The following is a 26,024-nucleotide window of genomic DNA, read 5'->3' as shown; positions in this document are numbered from 1 at the left end:
GATTGACTTTTTTGTGCTTGGCTTGGATGTTCTGACGGCATATGTGTCAGCTGTTCAACTGAGGGTGTGTAACTTCCCAGCACATCTTTAGGTCAGGTGCTTGTCTGATTCTACAGCAGCCAGCAAATGGACTATGAGCTATTGCAGTATGGCGCCGCCATGTTCAAACCCCGTTACCGCAGCCGGGTTAACTCTCAACTCAGTCAAGACTCGTACTGCAGCCAATCATGCTGGCCCAAACTGAATTAATGCACTTTTCAGTGAATGGTGAGAAATTATTGGTTGGTCTCTCGATTCTGAAGTTGCTCAAGTTCGCTTCAGCAAACAGTATCCTGCGTGCACACTCCATGGAGACACCAGCCTTGGAGAATACATCCACCATAGTGGACATGGTAATGGCTGCTGCCCGAAAGGGAACTACTGACTCTGCCATTATGACAGAAGGCAACATTGTTGTGGGATCTCAGGAGGAAGTTATGCCTCTAATACATAGCTACAATCCCCACTCTCTAATGCCATTGATGTTGTCATACAGCCACTCAACCAGAGCAGTATAAAACAAATGACTGCTGGTCCTTCAGGCTAACTGTGAGTACTAAGTGGGCTATCTATGCAGTGAATTTAACACTGGGAGCTGATGCTGTTATGGAAGATGCTGTGCGGGATGGTAGCCAGCTAATTGCTTCCTCACCTGAGTTGTCCCCGTCTCAGCTGGACGGGGCCCCTTGCTTCTCAACTTCCATTTCTGAAGTCATAATTTCAGCCCTCACACATGTGCCCAGCTTTAATAATGATACTGTTAATGCAGCAAGGAATGTGGGAATAACTCTGAGCTTAATAAAGTAGACAGCGGCAGAGACTGTGGCAGAGAATTGCACGGCCACCTAAGTAAAACAAGTCTAATCAGCTGCTTAAGAGCACTCGGGGTAAAACTAAGAAGCTTTGAGATGCCTCTAGAAGTAAATATTGTGGCAAATTAGCCTTTTCATGGTTGGGGAGTCAGACCATGAGCAATGGTGTCAACGGTAATCAATTGTGGGTCAGGGTCATGCCAAAAGTATAGGTGAAATCTTTAATTTCCTGCTTGTCTTCTGTTTAGATGGAATCTAAAAAACCAACAAAGGTAGACAAGCAAGTGCCTACTGAGCTGCCACCTACCACCTCCAGCAGCTCAGGCAACTGAGCTCCCTCTTAGACTAGCTACTATTTATCAGGTGAAGTCCTCTCTGACTGTTCTCAACCAGCAGCCTTGTCTGATCCCTTTGTAGTAGACGATGAGCAGGAACTGTCTCTCCTTGCTATCTTGCAGTTGTTGTGGGCTCATCCGGCAGAGGCACAACAACACTATGCCCAAGACCGAGCCTTATTGAAACTATCCAGCAATCATTCGCTGAGGTTACTAGTAAAGTGTTGAGTCTTTCTACAGAAATGGTGGAACTCAAGCTCCATGATCAGCAGCTAAAAAATCCATAGATGGTCACAATCACAACTTGGACTCAATCCAACATAACATTGCGGACTTGGAAAACCGTCAGAGATGGAATAACCTCTGTGTTTTTGGCACACTGGAAGGAAAAGAAGGTGACAACCCCTTCAATTTATAGTGCAGCTGTTTGGGGAAGCGTTTATCTATCAGATTGGGACATGGACTTACAAATCCAGAGGGCTCATCAACTTTCCAAAAATAGGAACAACAAAACAATTGCCTCTATTGCAAGGACAGCAAACTCTCATCCCAACCTGATTTGCATCAGCAACTTTCTTTTTTGAGACAGGATTTCTGAAGCAAAGCTCAACCCTCTTCACCTCTGGTAATCGAATCTATGTCAATTTCAGTAAACTCAGACCTTCGACAATTCCATGATGGACAGAATCAGGAAACATTGCAAACCAATCAAACAACTAAAGGCTGTTACAAGGGCAGGACACAATTTTTCATGTCAACACTGCTGTTGCTGCATTTGATGTAGCATAGAATGGGAATGTCCTTGGGTAACGATGGTTGCCTTCGGCATTGGTGATCGCTTCTGTAAATGGGTACAATCTATATACAGAAGCTCTTATGCATAATTAGCCTATGCGGGACATCTTCTACACCTTTCCGGATTTATAACGGCAGAGTGTTCACTATCTTGTTCATTATTTGATTTATACATGGTGCCATATCTGTGCTCCCTGTATCTGAATGATCACATTCGGCGTATTATCTATGGCGACTGTGAACTTAAAATAACTGTGTATGCGGACGATGCCGCGATCTACTCATCTAACCCATCAGCCACTCTTGAATCCATTATTGATGAAGCTAACACATTTAGAACATTCCTTGGCTATAAACTCAATATAGCTAAAACTCAAGTTCTTCTTAAATTCAAACCATGAGTTCTGATACCTGGGGTTAGACCGTCAGCCACATACCTAGGCATCTAGTTGACCTCACAGGTGAGAGAAAGTGTTAAGCTAAACTATGAGCCACTCTTACTATCTGTTATAAAGAAACTAAGACTGTGGAAAAAGCTTCCCATCAGCATCTTCGATTGATGCTACATTATCAAGATGAATGTTTTACCCAAATTACTATATTTATTTTGGGAAATTCCCCTATGGGTCCCAAATTATATTTTTAAATGGCTTGAAGATGCTATAAGCAGTTTTATTTTGGGCTCAAGGTGGGATAGATGTGCAGTACAGCTTAATAAATTCCCCTATAGTCAGCGGGGCTTCAGATCCCTGACTTCAAGTTTTATTTCTAGGTGGCATTTGCTGGCTGTCTCCATGATCTTCTGACAGTTGGCCTTCTAGACTCTATGGCCCTTCGCTATTACTTTGTGCTGGAACCTGACTGAAGGCTGTTTTTGTTTAGACTCAGGGATCCCAACTATTTCAAGCGAGTCGGTTTTAAATTTATTAAGGACAAACTATAAATATGCTGTGAGATTTCCACTAAATAAACTTTTCCGCTTAGGCACCTGGATACACTTCTATGGGACAACCCAATGTTTTCAGCTATATTCCATGATCAAGTGGTCAGAGTCTGGTCCCATTACAGGGTTGAGCTTTTGGGGCACGTTTACGATCTTCATGGGTTCTGCTCATTCTCTGGTTTAGAGGTCTCCTTCAATCTCCCCATTGCTTCTTTTTTTGTATACTTACAGGTTAGGGACTTCTTTATGATTGACTGTGAGCTTACAAAGAGTCTCGCAGCCTCAGAACTACTCACCTGCCTGCATAAAGAGCCTAAGAATAATTTATTAGCACCATCTGCCAAGGCTTTTGTGAACACATGGACAACAACAGTCCTGGTCTTGCTGCTAAGTGGAGTAAGGCTCTGTATGATGAGGTACTCTTCTAAGAAATTCTTGCTGCTTTAGAGACTGTAGAGGATTCAATGCACTCTATTATTTTAAAATTGCAGCTATTCAAAACTGTATATACACTATCATACATGCATGATAAGATTTCAAAGTGGACCAGGAACTGCAGGGTTAGTGCCCTAAATGTGGCTGTACGGGGCAGATATTTTAATATCTAGGTTAATCTCTAGTCTAATATTTTATATGTACTTGCAGGTTGGTTTAATTTACTTATGATCAAGTCTGACTTTATAAAACAATAAAAATATTTTTTTCAAGATATCGCAAATGACATCACTGATGACATCATCCACAGAACCCTTCACACAACCTCTCACACCCCCATTGAACCTCTCAAACACCCACGCCCACACAACTCCTCACATACCCATTCACAGAAACATACCAAAACTTACACAACCAATCACTATCCAAACAGCTACGCACACATCCACTCATTCATACAGATACTCACACATCCACTAACTGACCCATGTAGCCACTCACACACCCACTCTCTAACCCATACATCCACTGACCCAACCCCTGACACACCCACAGAACCACTTACATACCTATTTACACATCCATACAACCACTCACACACCCACTCACTCACCCTTACAGCCATTAAAACAGATATCCATCCACCCATATACCCACTCACACTGCAACCACCTCACCCATACAACCACTCACACAGTCACTAAATCACCAGACAGCCACTCGCACACCATTTCACTTACCAATACAGCCACTCATACATCCCCCACTCACTCATTCAACTACCCACATACCCACTAACACATCCATACAGCAACCCACACACCCATACAGCCACTAAGACATCCACTCACACACTGACACAGCCAGTCACACAGCTTCACAGCCACTCAGATGGGATATGTTAGAAATAGAATAACTATTAGTAGTACAGAAAGATTGATTGTTATATATAAATATATTACCTACTGGCGGTCTCCAGTAGGTAGTTATAGTTAGGATTTTTTTCAATGCAAAATCTCAAAATTCTATTGTGAATAACTTTAGCGCCGGTTGACGAATCTGCCTGAAAAAATTTCCTCAAATTTGCCTCGCAGAGCTTCGGTCCTTCCTTGAAAGTTTGGGGGGGGAATTCGTGAAGCGGGGGCCGAGATAAAAGGGGGGTCCCAAAACGTGTTTTCCCCATGTTAATTTCCATAGGGCGGTCGAACTCACTTTTAGCCCGAACGGCTGAATGGATTTTCACCAAACTTGGCAAAATTGTAGGGACTGGTAGCCCGATGTGCCTTTGCTATGTCTCAAGATAAGTTGTCCAGTGGTTTTTGAGTAATTTAGGTTAAAAAAAATATATATATCTATGACAGAGCCCCGGTACGCGCACCGGGGCGCGTACCGGGCCCGCTACGCGACTTGCGTGCGAAAAGCTGATTGGATCTCGGGTGTCTGTAAACATTCCAAACAGTCCGGAGCGGCCGCATTCTTGTGTCTCGGTAGGATCGAGACACAAGAGGTGGCAAAAACAATGGGGGAATTTACCATAAGGGGGCAGAGTAGACCCACCCCTGACCCCCTAGGTTTGATGTGGGGGCCATAAAAGTGCCCCTGCATCAATTGTTTTTTTTTTCCAATTTTCGCGGGGGGGAGCGCCCGGTACGTGCACCAGGGAGCGGACCGGGGAGCGTACCATGGGGAAAAAGAATGACAGTTTTAAAAAAAAGTAGCTGTTTTAAAAAAAAATTCTTTTTGTTGTTTTTTTTTGTTTATTTAAGTACCTACATGTAGGTGCCAATGCAGAGACTTAAATTTAATGTACACCGTCTCTGTAGATATCTTGCATGTTGTTATAGAAGTTATTGTGGTATATGGAATCCATAACATAGTCTATCAGGAAAGCAGAAACAGATCCTTTAAGCACTCCCTGAGAAGCTCTAGGGGATCATGGGTAGTCTATCCTGCTACCTTATGATGAAAAAGAGATGTAAAGTACACATTGGAGATAATATAGTGGAAGAAAGGTAGTAACTATGAGTAAACTTACTATGTAACACAAAAAAGTTGCACAGTATACTATAAGTTTAGTTTTATAATATAATCATTTTGGTACTACTTCATGAATTACATATAAAAATGAATAATGTCTCAAACAATTTTTAATTATTAAATATAAATGTATTCTTCTGATTCTTTTTCAAAATTCAATAAAACTCTCTAACATAATATTGTCTGGAATTTCTTCATAATTATTAGTACATGATTCTATTTGTTCCAAACATTCTATGAACTGTTGGTCCAAAGATTCATCTATGAAATTAAGTTCATCTTTTTGTTCTTCTGGATTTTCCACCTTTATTTCGAAAGAAATGGCAGTTGATTGTTTATCTCTTTCCATTTTCTTTCTGAAAATTACATAAAAATGTACTATATTAGTAGCGTTAGGGTACTGTTGGGTTTAAGTTCAGACAGGTACTTCTGAGTTTTTAACAGTGAAGTAATTTTTAGGCAGTGTATGGTTTCAGGCAGGAAGTAGAACTATTAAAAAGTGCATGTGATGAAGCCTAAGTAAATTCATAATTATACCAGAGAAGCCTAACTCAATCGATAATTATAACAGAGAAGCCTATCTCAATCTATAACTATTACAGAGGGACAGTATATAACTATCAGAAAACGTTTTCCCAAATTAACTTGAAGTGCACAACATAGTTCCCCTTTCAAATTAACAACTTACCTTTTTCAAAGTAGTTGAAGTTTTCTGTCAAAATTCTTTCAAAATGTACCTCAGGTAGTATTAGTCAAAATGGCTGTGTTTTCCTCTCATTTTTCATATATATTCATGTACTTAACCAATCAAATGTCAGCACATAAAAGTACAAAATGTAAGTAACATTTTAATTGGTTGTAAATTCCAACAGTTTCATATGTGTTTTTGTCATGTAATTTACCTCAGAATATTTAGACAGGGCTACAGCCCAAATAGCTCAATGGAATACCATCAAATGTGGGATAATGGTAGGGACTGGTATGTAGCAGGGTCTATTCTATATTTGATGAAAGTCTGTCCAGTGGTTTTTATGTAATTTCGTTTCCCACAAATTTTTTTGGGAGCCCTCACCGGTGCGTGCCCCGGTACGCGTACCGGGAGCCCTACGGGAGTCCGCCATTTTGTGATTCGGTCGAATTGAGACACAAGGTGGAGGACAAACACTGTTGGGAATGGGTAAAAAGGGGCACAGTAGACACCCCCTGACCCTCTAGGTTTTCTGAGGGGAGTTTAGGAGGGGCATATATGCCAAAAATAAAAAAATAAAATTTAAATTTCACGGGGGGAGCGCCCGGTACGAGCACCGGGGAGCGTACCGGGGAGAGTACTCTGGTGAAAAATAGTGAAAAAAGTTAGAGAAAGATAATCATTTTAAGTGATCAGAGGTAGGGTAGCTCTGAAAAGAGCTTTTGGGTTCTGTGGCTGATTTAGGTACCTACAAGTAGGTTCCAATGCACAGTCTTAAATTCAGGAGGAATATTCTATTCCTCTCATCTGAGAAGTGCACACCATCTCCTCTGTAGATATCTTGCATGTTGAAACGCAAGTTATTGTTGTATATTGAACCCATTCCATAGTCTCTCATGTAAGCAGAAACAGATTTATTCACATATTTCCGTGCTTTCTCAAATTGTGGACAACATTGGTTGGACCAGTTCCATTTCTGTCTTTGACATATTTTAGAATATACCAAGGCAGTTTGTGGAAAAAGTGTCATCAATTGAACAAAGGTTTCCTTTGAAAGCATTTCCAGACCTACCCCAGTCAAAGTGCCCAAGTCATTTCCTCCACAGGGCACTATTAAGAGGTCAGGGTTTGGCAGATGCAAAAAGGTTTTCACCAATGGTATCAATTGGTGACATCTCAATCCTCTCTGGCCAATCCACTTGATTTCCACATTTGTTAAATCAAGGTTGTGAAAATTTCTGCTAGCTGCATACCTTTGAGCCCAGTGGATGTAGCTATGTCCAATAATCCACACAGAATACATGATGAGAGAAGGTTCTGGTGCAGTCAGATGAAGTGTGGGAATGAAATGGCAGTTGAAACAGTAGGAGTTTACCCAAAAATAATTGTGGAGTTTCACTGCTCTTGAATCACAAGCAATGATTGGTGGATTCCGATAGTTGAAAACTAAAAGTTAGGGTGCATGGTTGTGTTTTGTGAAAGAAGCAATTTGAATGGTTAAGAAAAAGTCAATTAAAGAAACATTTCATCGGATAAGCTGGTGTATTGAGAGGTCAAACATCCTTGCTTAGTTCATTTGCAACATTGTAGAATAAACTTTTGAACCTGTGAGTTAAGTAAGGAGGGAGTTGCTATGGTAACAGATAGAAAGGGCTGAGGGGGAAGGGTGTTGGTTTGAAAATAGTGAGGGAAGAGTTTTGATTGGTTGAAATGAGGCATATCTGTGTAGAATTAGAGGTTTTCTGTGTCAGTCATGGTTGCAATGTGTGGAGTGCATACCTTTTGCTCTGCTAAAGAGAAATTGGTGTGTGTGTGTCTGACATTGTTCTCTGTCTCCCAAAGCATTTGTAAAGGTAAGAAATTATTCATTTAATTTAGATAGAGACTTGTATGCTCTGTGGAGAAGATTTAGAAGCAGAATGTTTTTTTAATGTTGTTTTGTGTCATGTTTTTTGATAATGCTTGGTTAAAACATTTTAATGCATAGAGGAATTGTATTTTGTGAAATAGTGAATTTTCAGTAGTGAAATTGAATGCTTGTATTTAGGACCTGTGCTGTGCTTCTAAAATGTTATTTAAAAAACGATTTTGGGGTAAATGAATGCTTTTTATACTTTTGAGAAGGAATTATTAGTGCTTGCCTCATTAAATAAATATATTTGAACCTTTTACAATGATGTCACCCACATTACCTCAGATTAGGATGCAGATTGAGTTTCTTTCTGGTTGGTTTGTGTCATGTTTTTTGATAATGCTTGGTAAATAGGTTTTGCAGCATAGGGGAATTGCATTATGCAAAATTGAGAAGTTTCTCTAGTGACATGGAATGCTTGTACATAGGACCTGTGCTGTGTTTCTAAAATGTTATTTAAAAAACGATTTTGGTGTAAATGAATGTGTTTTATATTTTTGAGAAGGAATTATTAGTGTTTGCCTCATTAAATAAATATATTTGAGCGTTTTACAATGATGTCACCTGCATTACCTCAGATTAGGTTGCAGATTGAGTTTCTTTCTGGTTGGTCTGTGTCATGTTTTTGGATAATGCTTGGTAAACAGGTTTTGCAGCACAGGGGAATTGCATCATGTAAAATTGAGAAGTTTCTCTAGTGACATTGAATGCTTGTACATAGGACCTGTAATGTGTTTCTAAAATGTTATTTTAAAAACGATTTTGGGGTAAATGAATGCCTTTTATATTTTTTAGAAGGAATTATTAGTGTTTGCCTCATTAAATATATATATTTGAACCTTTTACAATGATGTCACCTGCATTACCTCAGATTAGAATGCAGATTGAGCTTCTTTCTGGTTGGTTTGTGTCATGTTTTTGGATAATGCTTTGTACATAGGTTTTGCAGCATAGGGGAATTGCATTATGTAAAATTGAAAAGTTTCTCTAGTGACATGGAATGCTTGTACATAGGATCTGTGCTGTGTTTCTAAAATGTTATTTAAAAAACGATTTTGGTGTAAATGAATGCCTTTTACATTTTTGAGAAGGAATTATTAGTGTTTGTCTTATTAAATAAATATATTTGAACCTTTTATAATGATGTCACCTGCATTACCTCAGATTAGGATGCAGATTGAGTTTCTTTCTGGTTGGTTTGTGTCATGTTTTTGGATAATGCTTGGTAAATAGGTTTTGCAGCATAGGGGAATTGCATTATGTAAAATTGAGAAGTTTAAGTAGTGAAATTGAATGCTTGTACATAGGACCTGTGCTGTGTTTCTAAAATGTTATGTAAAAAACGATTTTGGTGTAAATGAATGCCTTTTATATTTTTGAGAAGGAAATATTAGTGTTTGCCTCATTAAATAAATATATTTGATCCTTTTACAATGATGTCACCTGCATTACCTGAGATTAGGATGCAGATTGAGCTTCTTTCTGGTTGGTTTGTGTCATATTTTTGGATAATGCTTTGTAAATAGGTTTTGCAGCATAGGGGAATTGCATTATGTAAAATTGAGAAGTTTCTCTAGTGACATGGAATGCTTGTACATAGGACCTGTGCTGTGTTTCTAAAATGTTATGTAAAAAACGATTTTGGTGTAAATGAATGCCTTTTATATTTTTGAGAAGGAATTATTAGTGTTTGCCTCATTGAATAAATATATTTGAACCATTTACAATGATGTCACCTGCATTACTACAGATTAGGATGCAGATTGAGCTTCTTACTGGTTCGTTTGTGTCATGTTTTTGGATAATGCTTGGTAAATAGGTTTTGCAGCATAGGGGAATTGCATTATGTAAAATTGAGAAGTTTCAGTAGTGAAATTGAATGCTTGTACATAGGACCTGTGCTATGTTTCTAAAATGTTATTTAAAAAACGATTTTGGTGTAAATGAATGCCTCTTATATTTTTGAGAAGGAAATATTAGTGTTTGTCTCATTAAATAAATATATTTGATCCTTTTATAATGATGTCACCTGCATTTTACCTTAGACTAGGATGCAGATTGAGCTTCTTTCTTATTGGTTTGTGGCATGTTGTTTGGAAATGCTTGATATCAACATATGCAAGATAGAGGAATTGTGTTTTGTGAAATAGTGAGGTTTTAGTAGTGAAATTGTATGCTTGTACATAGGACCTGTGCTGTGTTTCTAAAATGTTATTTAAAAAACGATTTTAGTGTAAATGAATGCCTTTTATATTTTTGAGAAGGAATTATTAGTGTTTGCCTCATTAAATAAATATATTTGATCCTTTTATAATGATGTCACCTGCATTACCTCAGAACAGGATGCAGATTGAGCTTCTTTCTGGTTGGTTTGTGTCATGTTTTTGGATAATGCTTTGTAAATAGGTTTTGCAGCATAGGGGAATTGCATTGTGTAAAATTAAGAAGTTTCTCTAGTGACATGAAATGCTTGTACATAGGACCTGTGCTGTGTTTCTAAAATGTTATTTAAAAAACAATTTTGGTGTAAATGAATGCCTTTTATATTTTTGAGAAGGAATTTTTAGTGTTTGCCTCATTATATAAATATATTTGAACCTTTTACAATGATGTCACCTGCGTTACCTCAGATTAGGAAGCAGATTGAGCTTCTTTCTTATTGGTTTGTGGCATGTTGTTTGGAAATGCTTGATATCAACATGTGCAAGATAGAGGAATTGTGTTTTGTGAAATAGTGAGGTTTTAGTAGTGAAATTGTATGCTTGTACATAGGACCTGTGCTGTGTTTCTTAAATGTGATGTGAAAAACGATGTTTGGGTAAATAAATAGTTTTTACATTTTGGTGAAGGAATAAATAGTGGACATGAGGTGAGGCCTGTCCAGGGGTATAGATGAGGTGAGGCCTGTCCAGGGGTGCATATGAGGTGAAGCCTGTTTAGGATTGTAGATGACGTGAGGCTTGCACAGGGGTGCTGAGGGGGTGAGGCCTGTGTTCAAGAGTGTAGTGGGAGAGAAGTCTGTTCAGGGGTGCAAAAGAGGTGAAGTCTGTGTTTTAGTATGCAGTGGGGGAGAGGCTTTTTGAAGTCATGTCCATTGCACTCTTCGACACAGGCCTCACCTCCTCTGTTCTCCTGGACAGGCATCACCTCATCTGCACTCCTGTTCAGGAGTCACTTCATGTGCACCCTGTCACTATTAATTATACCCAATACATTGAGGTCTGTCAAGGGGGCACAGAGGAGGTGAGGCTTGCCCAAGGGTCAGAGAAGGTAAGTCTTGTCCATTGCACTATTGGACACAGTGCTCAAGTCCTTTGCACCCCTGGATAGACATCACCTCATCTGCTCAATCTGCTTACTAATCTGAGGAAACACAGGTGGTATGATTGTGAAATGTGTTAATATATTTATTTAATGAGACAAACACTATTAATTCTTTCTCAAAAATATAAAAGCCATGCATTTACCCCAAAATCGTTTTTTAAATAACATTTTTCAAACACAGCACAGGTCCTATGTACAAGTATTCCATGTCACTAGTAAAACTTCTCAATTTTATATAATGCAATACCTCTATTAAGCAAAATCTATTTACCAAGCATTATCAAAAAACATGACACAAACCAACAAGAAAGAAGCTCAATCTGCATCCTATTCTGAGGTAACACAGGTTATATCATTGTAAAACGTTCAAATATATTTATTTAATGAGGTAAACACTATTAATTCATCATCAAAAATATAAAAGCCATTCAATTACCCCAAAATCGTTTTTTAAATTACATTTCAGAAACACAGCACAGGTCCTATGTACAAGCATTCAATTTTACTACAGAAACTTCACTATTTAACATAATGCAATTCCTCTATGCAGCAAAATGTTTTAACCAAGCATTATCAAAAAACATGACTAATCTGAGGAAACATAGATGACATGATTGTGAAATGTGCTAATATATTTTTTGAATCATGCAGATACTATCTAATCAACCTTTTTCTTCGTAATATTCTGTCCTTGATTTACTCCCTATTACACCTTTTGTCTGTTTTATACCCTCTCTCTCCCTCTTTGTGACTTTTTTCTCTCTTCCTGTTACACCCGCTGTCTGACCTACTTCTTGTAAAATGCTGTCTCAGATTTACTTCCTCTTACACCCTCTCTCAAACTTACTCTCTGTCTCTTCCTTTACAGGCTCTCTCTGTTTTAGTCTCTTTTACAACATTTTCCCTTCTAACACCCTCTCTCTGTCTTACTTCCTGTTACACCCTCTCTCTGTTTTACACCCTGTTACATCCTTTTTCTGACTTACTCCCTTTTTTGACTTACTTCCTCTCCCTATTACATCCTTTTTCTGTCTTTCAACAAATGTCTTAGTCCTTCTCTATGTTTTACTCCCTCTACCTGTTTCTTTGTCTGAGTCTCTCTGTGTCTTCGTGTTACTCCCTCTAACTGTTTTTCTTTGTCTTACTCCTAGTTATATAGTTGCTGTGGTATAAACTTAGATATGTTGCAAATTAGTGTTTATATTGTTTGCTTATTGTCATTGCTTTGTTGTTTGATAATAGTGGTCTATAATGTGTTATTTGTTTCTTTACCACAGATTGAAATCAACATTTCAAAAGTAAGCAAAAATGCCGTCAAGGCAAAGGAGAAGAAAAAATACCATACGGAAAAGAACAAAATGAGCAACGGAATTAAAGGAATTCCCTACAACAAGTACTTCAAAAAACACCAAAAAAGCTCCTGGTAAGACAACTAAGTCTTTTTTTGGGAACATATGTAGAGGGAAAAAAAAGATAACGGGAATGTGAAGATCCAGAAGGAGAGAGCAAATTTGAAAAGGAGGGAGAGGCCCTCAAAAAATGTCACTACTGGAGCAGGAGAGAAGAGTATGGATAGCAATAGAAGGCAAAATCTATTTAGGGACATTCGTAGACGAATGTTTCGCAATAGGGTAGTTTTAAATTTGCTAAAAACTGAAAAGAAAGGTAAACAGAGAGCTGCTTTTTACAAGAAAAAGAAAAGTGTAGAGAAGATTGTTGATCAGGCTTTTGAAGTTAAGAAAAAAATATTTATTTTAGTAATCAATAGAATTAAGATACTTAACAAGGCAATTGATGTTTTCAAATTGAACAGTAGATGAGAAAGAATAATGAATCGGACTAATTTTTGTGAAGTTTGTTCTGGAGAATGGATGCATAGTTCAAGTTCTGAGCCATTTTTTAATGAGGAGAGTTACTTTCAGGAAAATTATTTGGTGCATGCAGTTGACACCAGTGGTCGAGCATGTGAGGTGAAAGATGGTTGTCCGTTGGAAAAAGAGAAACTTGTGTCTAGAGATGCAGAAGAGGTGTTAGCTGATGAAGTTTTAGGGAGACGTACTAAGGGTCCAGTGTACACATGGAAGTGCAGTAGTATTTGTAGTGTGCGACAGGATTCAATCGATTTGCTTCGAAATTTCTTACGTACATATAGTAAGAAAAGTGTAAAACAGAAAATGAAGATCTTGCAAGAGTTAGATCCTTGCAGAGTGAGAGAAAACACAGGTTTGCATGGGCATTCACTGGCTTGTCTTTCTAGAAAAGTATGTAGAGTGTTTTTCATCATTTTAGGATGTTAGCCATCATAATAAGGTGAGGAAATTAGTGAGAAGGTTGTATTATGCAAAAAGTCCAGCACTTAAACTTAAACAGTTAAACTCTTTTGCATGGATCTGAAGTAGATGTAAAGACTATTTGCGAAGAAATTGAGTTTTGTTATTTTGGGAACAAAGAGGACAATGTAGAAATGGATATAGTAATGGATGGTAATGTGGAAGACAATGTACAGATTTCAAGTATAGAAAAGTATGATGAGGATATTACCAAGTTTAAGGTGAAATCAAGTGAAAGGCCTAATTTAACTTGTGTGTGTTGTCGACGGACTCATTAAAATATTCAGAATAGGTTAGTTGATTTATATGCAAAATGTGAATTGGAAAATAATAGTGAATGGAAGGATTTTGTAAGTTATTTGTTGGTGGAGAATTCTTTTGATTTGAGTTTTGATCAGTGTGTTTGTAATTATTGTTTGAAAAAATTAAATGAAAATAGAATGCCTGCTAGAGCTGTTCATAATAATCTTCAGTTGATAGATATTCCTTCTGAATTGATGGATTTAAATACTTATGAATCTATTTTGACTCAATGTGTCCATCCTTTTCCGGCTATTGTTCGCATGGAGCCTAAGATAGGGAAATTGCCTCCTACAGATTTACAAAGAGGATTAAAGGGAAGAGTTGTTTATTTGCCTCTAGATGTCAAGAAAAATATTGATACAATTGGTGTAGAAAGAGTGGATGAGGATCCCCTGGTTATTCTAGTTAATGGTTTTCCGACAAAGAATAAGAAAATCTGGCAAGATTTAGTGGAAGTTAGGAAAGTCAAAAAGGCAATGTTGTATTTAGTGAAAAACAATGAGTACTACAAAGATGTAAGTGTTGGAGCAGAGGAAACAGCTATAGAAGAAGACAGTGATTGTTCAGTTGGCCAAATTGAAAAAGTTGATGTGTCTGGAAGTGAAGAAATATAGGAACATTATACTGTTCATCCTTTGCATTCCAAAGAAGTAATGGGGAATGCAATTGACTTGTTTCAAATGAAAGCAGCAAAAGGAAGTCCTATTAGTGTATGGGAAGAAAGTTTGGAAGCTCGTTGTTTTCCACAGTTATTTCCAACAGGTCGAGGTGGACGATATGACGATCGACCAGTTCAAATTCCTGCCGCTAAATACCGGACTTTAAGATTATATGCTGAAGATCCAAGGTTTCGTCAATGCATTCCGTATTTGTTTCATCTACTGTATGAAAGTGATTTGTCTGGGCTTTCTTATGCAGTTAATCATATACTAAAAAGTGGAGCTCATCTGCAAAATGTTTCGGCGAGGGACTTTATGGAGAAAGTCAATCTGCAAGACAGCATTTTGGAATCTCAGCTAATCAATCTCATGGCATGTCAGCGTGGAACAAACGAGTATTGGTTCCGTCGTCATGGGGAATTGAAATGTATGCTAAGAAACTTAGGAACTCCTACATGGTTCCTCACTCTTAGCGGTGCTGAGTTTGCATGGGACGACTTACTTCAATTTCTACGAGAGGCAAATGGAAACATACAAAATATAGAATTGAAAACACCTGGAGAACTGTGTTCTTTGGATCCAGTGAATGTTTGCAGATATTTTAATCATAGATTTGAAGCTATGATGTCTTTTATTACCAACAAAAAAAATCCTTCCCTTAGAAAGGTTTTGGATTTCTTTTGGAGGAAGGAGTACCAAGCGAGAGGTGCTCCTCACATACATATGTTGTTATGGATTAAAGATGCACCCAAATTTGGAACTGATTCGGATGACACAGTGATGAGTTTCATTGAAGGATATTCAACATGTGCAGTTCAGAAATCTACTGAAGAAAACAGTTTAAGGCAACAAGTTTTACATTTTCAATCCCATCGTTGTGGAAAGTACTGTCGTCGAAAATTTAAAAACAAGGAGAAATTCTACACGAAATGTCGTTTCGCGTTTCCACGACCAGTGATTTCTAAAGGAAGAGTAAATAATTTGATGTCTTCTCTGCGACATACTGTGACAAGGAAATCACCAAAAAATACATACAATTTAAAAAGAAATGAAGAGTCCAAGTACATCAACGACTACAACCTAGTGATTTTATCCATGTGGAATGCTAACATGGATATTCAGTTGGTTGCTGATAACTCTATTGCTGTGGCTCGATATGTGACGTCTTACATCACAAAAAAAAAAGAAAAGACTGAACTGAAGGAAATGTGTGAAGACATTTCACATGAAAAGAGTATAAGTAAAAAATTATACAGTTTCAGTCTGAAGATGTTGTTGCATTGAGAAATTGGAGCATATGAATGTTCTGATCGGTTATCATCAGCAAGTTTCTATGTCAAATCAAGAACAATCATTTGGGTGAGTCTAGGTCGTGCTGCAACACGAAACCGAGTTTTGAAATCTGTACAAGAAATTGAATATTTGGCGGAAAAAGAACCAAACAGTACAGATATTTTGAAGACAAACATGTTGGATACATACTATCCAAATAGAAGTACTCACCTTGAGAACACGTGTTTGTATGAAGTTCTGCAAAACTACAGTTATAAGAGGAACATCACGGAAGATATCAATAATGGAAAATATGCTGTCATTGGGTATGAAGGATGTCTAGTGAAGCAGAGAAAAGGCCATTTGATTAATCATCGAAAATTGAGTTGCGAATCTCCAGACAAAAGAGAATTTTACTATTTAGCTCTTTTGCAACTCTTTAAGCCATGGCGTACAGAAGAGGAACTACTTGGAGATTTTCTCTGTTATGAAGACTCTTTTAATGCAACCAAGGATACCATAGAATGTCCTGTTTTTCCAAATTATCTGCAAATGTTGAACAAAGAAATAGAGCAAGAAGCCACAATTGCTGAAGAGATTGCTAGAGATAGTTCTCAAGACGGTCAGAGTTCTACTTCATTGAGTCAGGATCCACTAGGAGGACCAATTATCCAAAATGAAGCTGCAACCGCCATGGATGAGGTGGAAAGAGCTACGGAACAAGCTCAAGAGGATGTAGTTAACTTAAAAGATTTGGTAAAGCAACTAAACGTTGAGTAGAAAAAGATATATGATGAAGTCACAGAACAGATTGAACATGGATTCAGAGTCAGACATGAGAAAAAGAGTGCTCATGTACATCATTTAAGCCTGTCCGACTGTGCGTAAGTGGAGAAGCGGGAACAGGAAAAAGTTTCCTGGTTAAAGCCATTGCAACTTATTTGCAGAAAAGGACTGAATCACCACTGTCTTGTGTTGTAACCACTCCAACTGGACTGGCAGCACATAACATTAAAGGGATTACTCTACATCGTTTACTGATGCTGCCAGTTGAGCATGATAATAAGTTGCATTACAACAAGCTATCAGGAGATGCGTGTTTTGAAGTTTCCAGAGTCCTGAAGAAAATGAAACTTCTTATCATTGATGAAGTAAGCATGGTCTCAAATCTAATGCTTGCATTTGTGCATTTGAGAATGCAAGAAATTCTTAGAACAGAGTATGATGTGTTATTTGGAGGAAAACACATTATTGTTATAGGAGATCTACTGCAGTTGACTCCAGTAAAAGGACAACCAGTGTTTAAAATGCTCATGCATGAAGATACTAGGAAGTCCCTTGGAAGCATTGGAAACGTTAATATATGGTTAAATTTTAAATATGCAGAAGTGCTTTAAAATATGCGACCGGCAAAGGATGAAGATTATAAAAATATTCTACAAGATGTAAGAATCGGAAAAGTAAGTGAGCTTGGGAAAGAAGCTTTACATGCTCGATTAATTTCAAATTTGTATCCAAATAAAAACATTCTTCCAGAGAATATTTTTAAGAAAATTACTGAGAAGAAATCTGGGATGTGTTTGATGCTAACTCTGAAAGAATGTTCCATCTTCAACAACAAATTGTTAAAGTTAGAAAATGAAGAGATTGTGAAACTGGAAGCAATAGATAAAATAGAGCATATGGGTGCAACAATTGTTTTGTCAGAAAATTTAAAAAACAAAATTCTATTCATTAGAGAAAAGTATATCTAAAACAGCTGGTTTTGAAAAGACTCTGAATGTGTGTTTAAATTGTCGTACATTTTGAGAAGGAATTTAAATGTTGAAAGAGGTCTGGTAAATGGAGCAAAGGGTCATGTTGTTGATTTTGTGAATTATAGAAATAGAGATAGAATTGAATTTTTAAAAATAAAGTTTGATGGCATTGAGCAAGTACAACAAATTAATCGTTGTTCTGCTAGATTTTTGCTTGTAAAAGACTTATATGTTCTCCGAAAACAGTTTCCTGTTTGTTTGGCATATGCGGTGACAATTCATAAATCTCAAGGTTTAAGTGTAGATAGTGCTTTGGTGAACATTGTAAGTTCTGTGTTTAAAGAGGGTATGGCATATGTGGCATTATCACGAGTCAGAATTTTATCAGGATTGTACTTGATTGAGTGTCATGAGACAAAGATTTGTGCAGATCTAGATTGTGTTAAAGAATACAATAGGTTAAGAAGAGAGTATGCTCCACATTTGCCTCAATATCCTCTGTTTGAAAAATGTGTGGTAAGCTGAAAAAGAAGAAATGAGAATATTTACAGTGAGGTAGTAGCAAAAAGACAAAAAGTAGATCAAACTGTAATTGTAAGCAGAAAGAAAAAGGATTCTGTTCAAGATGTTGTTGGATTTCAATTTGAAAACAGTTCTGGTGTCAACTGCTATGCTAATGTAGTGGTTAATGTTGTTTTTTTTCTTAAAACTTTACAAGAACAGATTGTTGAAAATCGGGACCAAAGATTCTGCGGTTTATTGAAATCTGTGTTTCAGAAATGTAGCAGTGATAGAGCAAAAATAGAAAGTGTTTTCGAAATATGTTCAGGTCAAAAAAAATGTTCACAAAATATTCAGCAGGATTGTCAGGAATTTTTAATGTATATGTTTGGTGTATTGGAAGATAAAGGTGTAGATGTAGAAAATCTATTTAGGCTTTCCTATCAATGACAGCATGACTGCGACAATTGTAGTTTATCAAGTAGTACTAGAATAGACACTGAAAGATTTATATATTTGACTTTACCAGACTGCAAATCTGTGTCTTTTAATAATCTACTTGAAGCAGCTGATCATAATATGGTTTGTTTCCAATGTAAGTGTCCAAAGCTGTCCACATTATTTATAAAAACTTATGGAACAGTATGTCATTTTAATGTTTCAACGATGTAGATCTGATGGAACTAAATTGACAACTTCTATTAAAATTGTTGTGGCTTCTCAGTTATCAATTTCAGGAAGAACCTTTGTAACTGTAGCTATTATTTATCATGACGGTCCTTCAACAACATCAGGGCATTATACAGCATATTTAAAATGTCGAAAAGGTTGGTCTTTCTGTAATGATACTCATTTGACTTTCAACAACGTTTGCCTTTTGACTTAAAAAATTCTTACCTAGTGTTTTTAGAACCGAAATTTCATTAAAGGTAATTGGCCTATAAAGACAGGAGCAGTTAATAAAAGTTAGTGTGCTATTTAAAATTATATTGTGAGTAAAATTGATGAACATAATATAAAAAATGCAGTTCTCATATGGGTACTGTAAGTGGATCTCATAGTAAGTGATATCAGTATTATAGGAAATGTTGAACATGAGTGATCCAGAGATGGGAATATGAATAGTTATACATTGTGACAATGTGGTATGAGCTTTTCTTTCAAAACATCGGATAAACGGTAATTTCTGAGTTTGAAAATAGACTGATAAATCTGACACTATTTGGCCGTAAGGAATAGTGTTGGAATTAGGAAAGAGTCATAACTTAACACAACGAGAAAAAAAAAAAATTGAGACATATTTCAGATGTTCTTAGAGTTTTTTTATAGAAAGTCGATGAAATGGAAGTTTTAAAGAACAGCAGAGTATTTTCCAATGAAAAGGACCTTCACGATCTACTATTTGGCCTCATGGAAAAGTAGGTGAATCAAAGATTAGTGTAAATATGTGATTAGTAAGTTTATATGTTTTTTTTTAAACACAATCTTTTAGATTGTGTTTTTTTCCCCGCTGTCATATGATGAATAGTTTGAACTCACTGTTTTTAGTGAAGTTCAATATATTCTGAGAACAGCAAAAATAAACTATGTAACATGTTGTAGAAGTTATTCTATAGTTTGTTTTGTGTAATTTATAGTGTATTCCCATTGTCTCACACTCACTTTCCTTTTTCCACCCTTTTTCAGCTCTCTTTACTCACTCACACTGCCTTTCTCTCACTCTGTTTCATCCCCATTCTTTTACTCCACTTTTTTCACAACCCCTCATTCCCATTTCAACTGTCTGCATCCCCTCTGTCCCTTGCACCACTTTTCGGCTTTCAGTCACTCTGCTTTATTTGCCTTTTCCGTCTTTTCCTCCTTTGCTCTTTTACTAATTTCTCTTTACTCACTCATCTCTTTTTTCGTACTCTGTCACATTCTTTTTGTATCTTACTTACCTTCACTTCATTTCTCTCATCTTCTCTTCCTCTTTGACACTGAATTTATCTGCCTTACTCTTAGTAATTGGCTTTTCTTCTATTTCTTTTTCACTCTTTTTGTCCTTCTACATTACTTTATTTCCTTTTCTGTATCCTTCACTCTTGCTTTATTTCTTTATACACTTTTATGATTTTTAACCTCTTGACCTGTCTCTTTTATTTTAAAATATATATTCTACTAATTATAACGTATTTTTGTTCTCTCTTTCACAGATACAAAGTGTAGAAAAAAAATATAATTAAGTTTATATTAATTATATGGTAAGTGTGACTAAAAAAATTTAGTTTGTCATGATCTTTTGCTTTAACCTCACTACTTTTCTCTCACGCTATGTTACCCCTGTTTCCTTACTCTGCTTCCCTCACTTATTCTTATCCTCCATTTTTATTTCTCTTTTCTTTACTTTTCAACCACATTCAACTTTTTTCAGTCTTCCTGCTCACCCACACTCCTTCACTTTCCTTTTTTTTCTGGTTCACTCAGTCCCTTTCTGTCACTCCTTCCTTTTCTCTCTCTATCCTTTCTCTCTGTCACTCCCTATGTCTTTCCTTTTCTCAGTTACTTCCTCTAACACCTTTTTTTGTCTTACTATCTATTACACAGTCTCTCTGTGTTCCTCCCTCTAGCTCTCTTTCTCTTTACACCACTCTTTCTGTCCCCTTTCTTTTTGCTCACTCCTTCATTATTTTTTTGTACTTTTTTTGGGGGGGTGCGCTAACGGGAGGCGCCCTGGTACGCGCACCGGGGCGCGCCGGAATACTGCGCTTACCGGTTCGCTTACCGGTGCGCGTACCGGGAGCGCTCCAAGACAAAAAAAATATGAACAAAATACATAAAAAAATTGGATTACATAAATATACAATATAGGATTCATTTAAAAAATATTACATTTCATAGCTATAGACATTTGCTATTAAAAAACCTTTCAAATTCACTGAAAAAACATAAGTTTGAAGCCCTATATATAGTTAGGAATTAGCATTTAAAAAACCTATGAAATTCACTGAAAAAACCATAGGTTTCACACCAGTTTTAGTTAGTAATTAGCATTTAAAAAACCTTTTAAATTCACTGAAAAAACCAGAGGTTTCACACCAGTTATAGTTAGCTGGAAATTTTACTGACATAAAACCATTGAAATTCCCACGTTATAGTGAGTTGGACTCACTATAACTTGCGCGCCTGCAATGCACTGCTGATGACGTCACATATTACATCACTCATGGATTTTGAGTAATTTAGGTTCAAAAAAATATATATATATCTATAAGCGCTCCCCGGTATGCGCACCGGGGCACTACCCAGTGCGCTACGCGAGTTCGCGCGCGGAAAGCTGATTGGCTCTCGGGTGTCTGTCAACATTCCAAACAGTCCGGAGCGGCCGCCATCTTGTGTCTCGGTAGGATCGAGACACAAGAGGTGGCAAAAACAAAGGGGAAAATGACCATAAGAGGGCAGAGTAGACCCCCCCTGACCCCCTAGGTTTGATGTGGGGGCTTTTTTTTTTATTTGCGCGGGGGAGCGCCCGGTACGCGCACCGCGGAGCGTACCATGGGGAAAAAAGAATGATAGAGTTTTTAAAAAATGTAGCCTTTTTTTATAATTTGGAGGTAGTTCTAAAAAGAACAGTTTTTTTCTTCTTTTTGTTGTTTTATATTTTTTTAATGTTTTTTGAACATTTTGTACTTTTTTTGGCTTTTATGAACTGTTTTATATTTTTTTGTTATTTTTATGGGGAGAAACAAAAAACTGGGAATTGAAAATGGCTCAACTGGAGCGAAAAAAAATCAGGAAAAAATTATGGTTTTTTGGGGCAATTGTGGTTGTCACCAGCAAGGAGATGAGCTTTATGCTCTGCTCACCATAGGAGATGGTCTTACCACAAAAAATACATGTGATCCTGAATTCACCAAACCGTGGTTGTATGCAAGGGATCGTCTCCCTTGTCTCTGGTCCCGATGGAGTAAGTTGCTTTCTTTTGGAGGTGTTGGGTGAAGATTGGGGAGGGTTACTGGCCAGTTCTCTCACCTCTGCGGCAGCATAGTTGTTGGGATGCTTGCGCTGCATGTGCCTAATCATAGTGTTATTACCAAATGAATATTTTTTATTAGGGTTCCCCTTGAAAGTTCAATGTCACAGATTTGACAAGTCACCTTTGGCGCATTCACTTTCTTCTTGCCCTCTGGGATGGAAAAAAACTCCCATACAATGTGCTGCTTTGGCCTGTATGGGGTATTGTCTTCTGGCAGCCACCTCCTCCCCTCCTCCTCCTCCTCCTCCTCCTCTTCTTCCTGACCAACAATGTGATGTTGTGGTGGTCTTCTTGGTGGTGGTGGTGGTGGTGGTGGGGGTGCAGATGCTCCAGCTGCTGCTGCTACTGTAGCCATAAGGTCAGGGATGCCCGCCACCCCTTCCGCCACCAATCCCAATGGTAGGAGACTGACACAGTTTGAACTTTTGGAAGGCAGGGGGGCCTCACGACCCCCCGGCCGTATTTATTGAAATATGAAACAAAATTTAAAACTTTAAATTAAAAAACGTTTCATGTATCATGTACAAAATTCAACTTTTATTACACTTGATGAAGACAGGTATCCAGGCTAACCTTAACAAATCTCTAATACAAAGATTTTCCTAACCGAGTCTAGCATCATGACATAATGCATTACATACGAATTTTGTACATCCTATCGTTAGTGGCCAACGGCAAGTTCTTAACCGGTGTCAGATCCCTATCACCAAATTTCCGCCCTCACGTGTGAGTGGCGCATACGCAGAGGACTTTACCCTCATAGCCAACTGTAACTTCCCTTGTCATGGGGGCCCCCTTTCACTCTGCGCCATCTTAAGGTCGTCCGAGTTCCCGTGAGGGGTATCTGTAAGAAGGACAGCGTGGACTCTCCCCCTTTCCCCGCACTCTCTTCCGCCGGAGGGGATATCCGGCCCCCGGAAAAATTGTGGGAGGGGCATATAACCATCTCCCCCTGGGAGGGGCCTATGGCTGTCTCCCCCTGGGCGATCCATCCGTAATGGGTGCCGCCCCCCCATGGGAGGGGCCAATGGCCGCCTCCCTCCCCCGGGCGCTCCCATCCATAATGGGTGGCGCCCCCACTAGGGACCTTGAAATCACTGCTCACGATCATGACCTTACCGCCCGATCGAAGACTAAATAAATATGACAGTTAGTTACCTACTAGGGGGAAAACACCTATGCTTAATCTCAAATTGTAGCTAAATATATCCAATGAACTGTAACATTGCTACAAAGGAAAAAAGGTCCTATAACAGAGAACGCTTTTATTGCATACAGTTCATTACATTTCTACAAAGGAAAAAAGGCCTATAGGCAAGTATTCAGTTGCATGCACATTCTTAGCATCAATTGAAGATGAGAGAAACGATTCCAACAAGACGCTTATCAATTACAATCAAATTGCGAATTAGAACTTTGTTTACTCCCAAACTTCTGCAACAGGGGCTGGTGGGTGGGTCAAAAAATTTCAGCTTGTTCCCTTGAGGGCTCACGAGCGACGAGTGGTGCAGCCTTCAGAGCGCAGGAACAAGAGGACGCTTGCCTGGATTCCCGCGCCCTTTTATCTTGCAGCGGGAAGGCGGGGCAGCATCCCCATCCCGCCCAGAAGTGCACGGACTTCCGGGCGAGTGTTAGGACAACCCTTTTAGGCGGCGGGGGCGTGCTCCAACCACGCCACTATGGGCATACCGGTCGGGACAGGCCCCCCGCCCGCAAAGGCTTCCCGCAGGATCGGGGCACCCAGCCATACGTTCGGGGTGACCGAGAGGTCTCCCCTTTCCATTTTAAAGTACAAAATATTTCTCAAAGATCTCCAAACAGGTATTCCTCAGTCAAAGGACAAAGTCAGAATAAGGAAAAAAGGTGGGGTCTTTCATCATTTGGGAAAAAAACTGTCCTGAACCAATGTAAAGTGTCATTTTAAGGTCACATGACCCAGGCTTTCATCATTTAGAAACCAAAACTGTGCTGCACCAATAAAAAGTGTTACTTTCAGGTCACATGACCGGACGCGCTTACACATCAGTGATGTCATGAGTGATGTCACTGACCATGTCATGAGTGATGTAATATGTGACATCATCAGCAGTGGATTGCGGGCACGCAATTTATGGTTAGCTGAACTAACTATAACGGGGTATTTCAATGGTTTTGTATGAGTGAAATGTCCAGCTAACTTTAGCATGTGTGAAACCTGTGGCTTTTTGAGTGAATTTCCAAGGTTTTTTAAATGCTAATTCCTAACTATAATATATGTAAAACCTATGGTTTTTTCATTGAATTTTTAAGATTTTTTAAATGCTAATTCCTAACTATAATATGCCTAAAACCTATGGGTTTTTTTCAGTGAATTTCATAGGTTTTGTAATTGACAGTTTTTTAATGTATTAAATATTATATTTATTTCTTTTATACTAATTTCCTACATTTTTGTATTCATTATTTTTGAATATTTTACTTTTTTTAAATACATTACATACCTTTGTATCTGTACTCGTACTGTATGCGTACCCATGCATACGTTATGAATACGTTTTGACGTTCAGCGTCGCATCAGCGCTTCTGCTTGACGTCATGTACGTTTGTACTGCGCACCGTACACGTAAAAGTTTCTTAATGTTAAAAAAGATATATCTATATATTTAACGTAAATATTTAGGCAAGACATTATCTGAGATAATAATGAAAATAGTATTTTTTAACTTTTGATAAGCGTATATTACTTTTAAAAGCAATTACGCAAATCGCGGTGGTACATTGTTCGTACGCACACCATAAGCATACCGTACGGGCACGCCATGTGACTTCAAAACAAGAGATTTGATTGGTTCATAATACTTCCTATTCCAACTGTTGAAAGACCCCACCCATTTTTATCATTCTTCTTTGACTTTCACAGAGGAAACATCTCTTTTCTGGAGCTCCTGTGTCTTAGAAAAGAACTTTAATATGGCTGCACTTCAGCAAGAAGATTCTTCTGAACACTCTTCAGAAGAGGAATTTGTGGCTGAGGAGGCACAGCCAAAGAGAAAAGAGGCTTAAAGTTGGAAATTTTCCACCTTTCCAGATGGAGAGAAGAAGGAGAATGCTGCGAAGGTCACCTGCAAGGTGTGTGGGACCACACTATCTAGAGGAGATCCGACCAAAAAGTATTCTTTTGGAACCGCCAGCATGATTTGTCATGTAAAGACCCTTCATCCTCTCAATTATGTGAGAGCTTCATGTGATAGGCTGTGGGACAACCCTCCACCTGCTGTGCCCAGCACTTCAACAGCACCATCCACAGCACCATTGAGTCCACATCCGGACATCCGTCCCGATCTTGGAGACTTGATTATTATTTGTAAATTTTGCAAAGAGACATTGTGCTATGGGGAGCAATCAATTGATTCGATTTCCCGGCGCAAACCGGAGCACCGTTGCTCCCACCGCTAATTTTTTTTGTTTATTTGCTCCCTTTGGACACTTTTTTGTTTGCACAGTTCCTTTTTTTTCCTTTAAAAAAACAAAAAAATAAAAAAAAACTGTTCAAAAAATACAAAAAAAATTCAAAACTAACAAAAAAAGTTATTTTAAGAACTAACTTCACTAGTCAAAAAAAGACTACATTAGTATAATAGTGTGTAAACTTTTTTTGAATGAATGTGTAGTGCATAAATGAATGAAAGAATACATTAGTAGTGTATGATGAATGTGAAAGTATAGAACTATAAGGAAGTGCTACTGCATAAGTCCATGAGGTGTTTACTTACAGTATACTGTAGTACTTCTGAAGCATTTGAATCTAACATATGTACATAAATATGTCACAAGTCTATGCTTCCCTTTGCACTGCTGGTGAAACTGCCTGGGTGAATTTGTAAGTGT

At 38.0% G+C, this 26,024-nt stretch overlaps 1 pseudogene; it reads left to right on the top strand.

Moving 5' to 3' along the window:
• Window positions 1-227: 227 nt before the first annotated feature.
• On the top strand, window positions 228-25,592 carry LOC147663009 (uncharacterized; annotated as a pseudogene).
• Window positions 25,593-26,024: the final 432 nt, after the last annotated feature.

Source organism: Lissotriton vulgaris, unplaced genomic scaffold (genome assembly GCF_964263255.1).
Source record: "Lissotriton vulgaris unplaced genomic scaffold, aLisVul1.2 SCAFFOLD_988, whole genome shotgun sequence".
Lineage (NCBI taxonomy): Eukaryota > Metazoa > Chordata > Amphibia > Caudata > Salamandridae > Lissotriton > Lissotriton vulgaris.
Note: the sequence above shows the minus strand (reverse complement) of the source record. Positions and strands in the feature narration are given on the sequence as shown.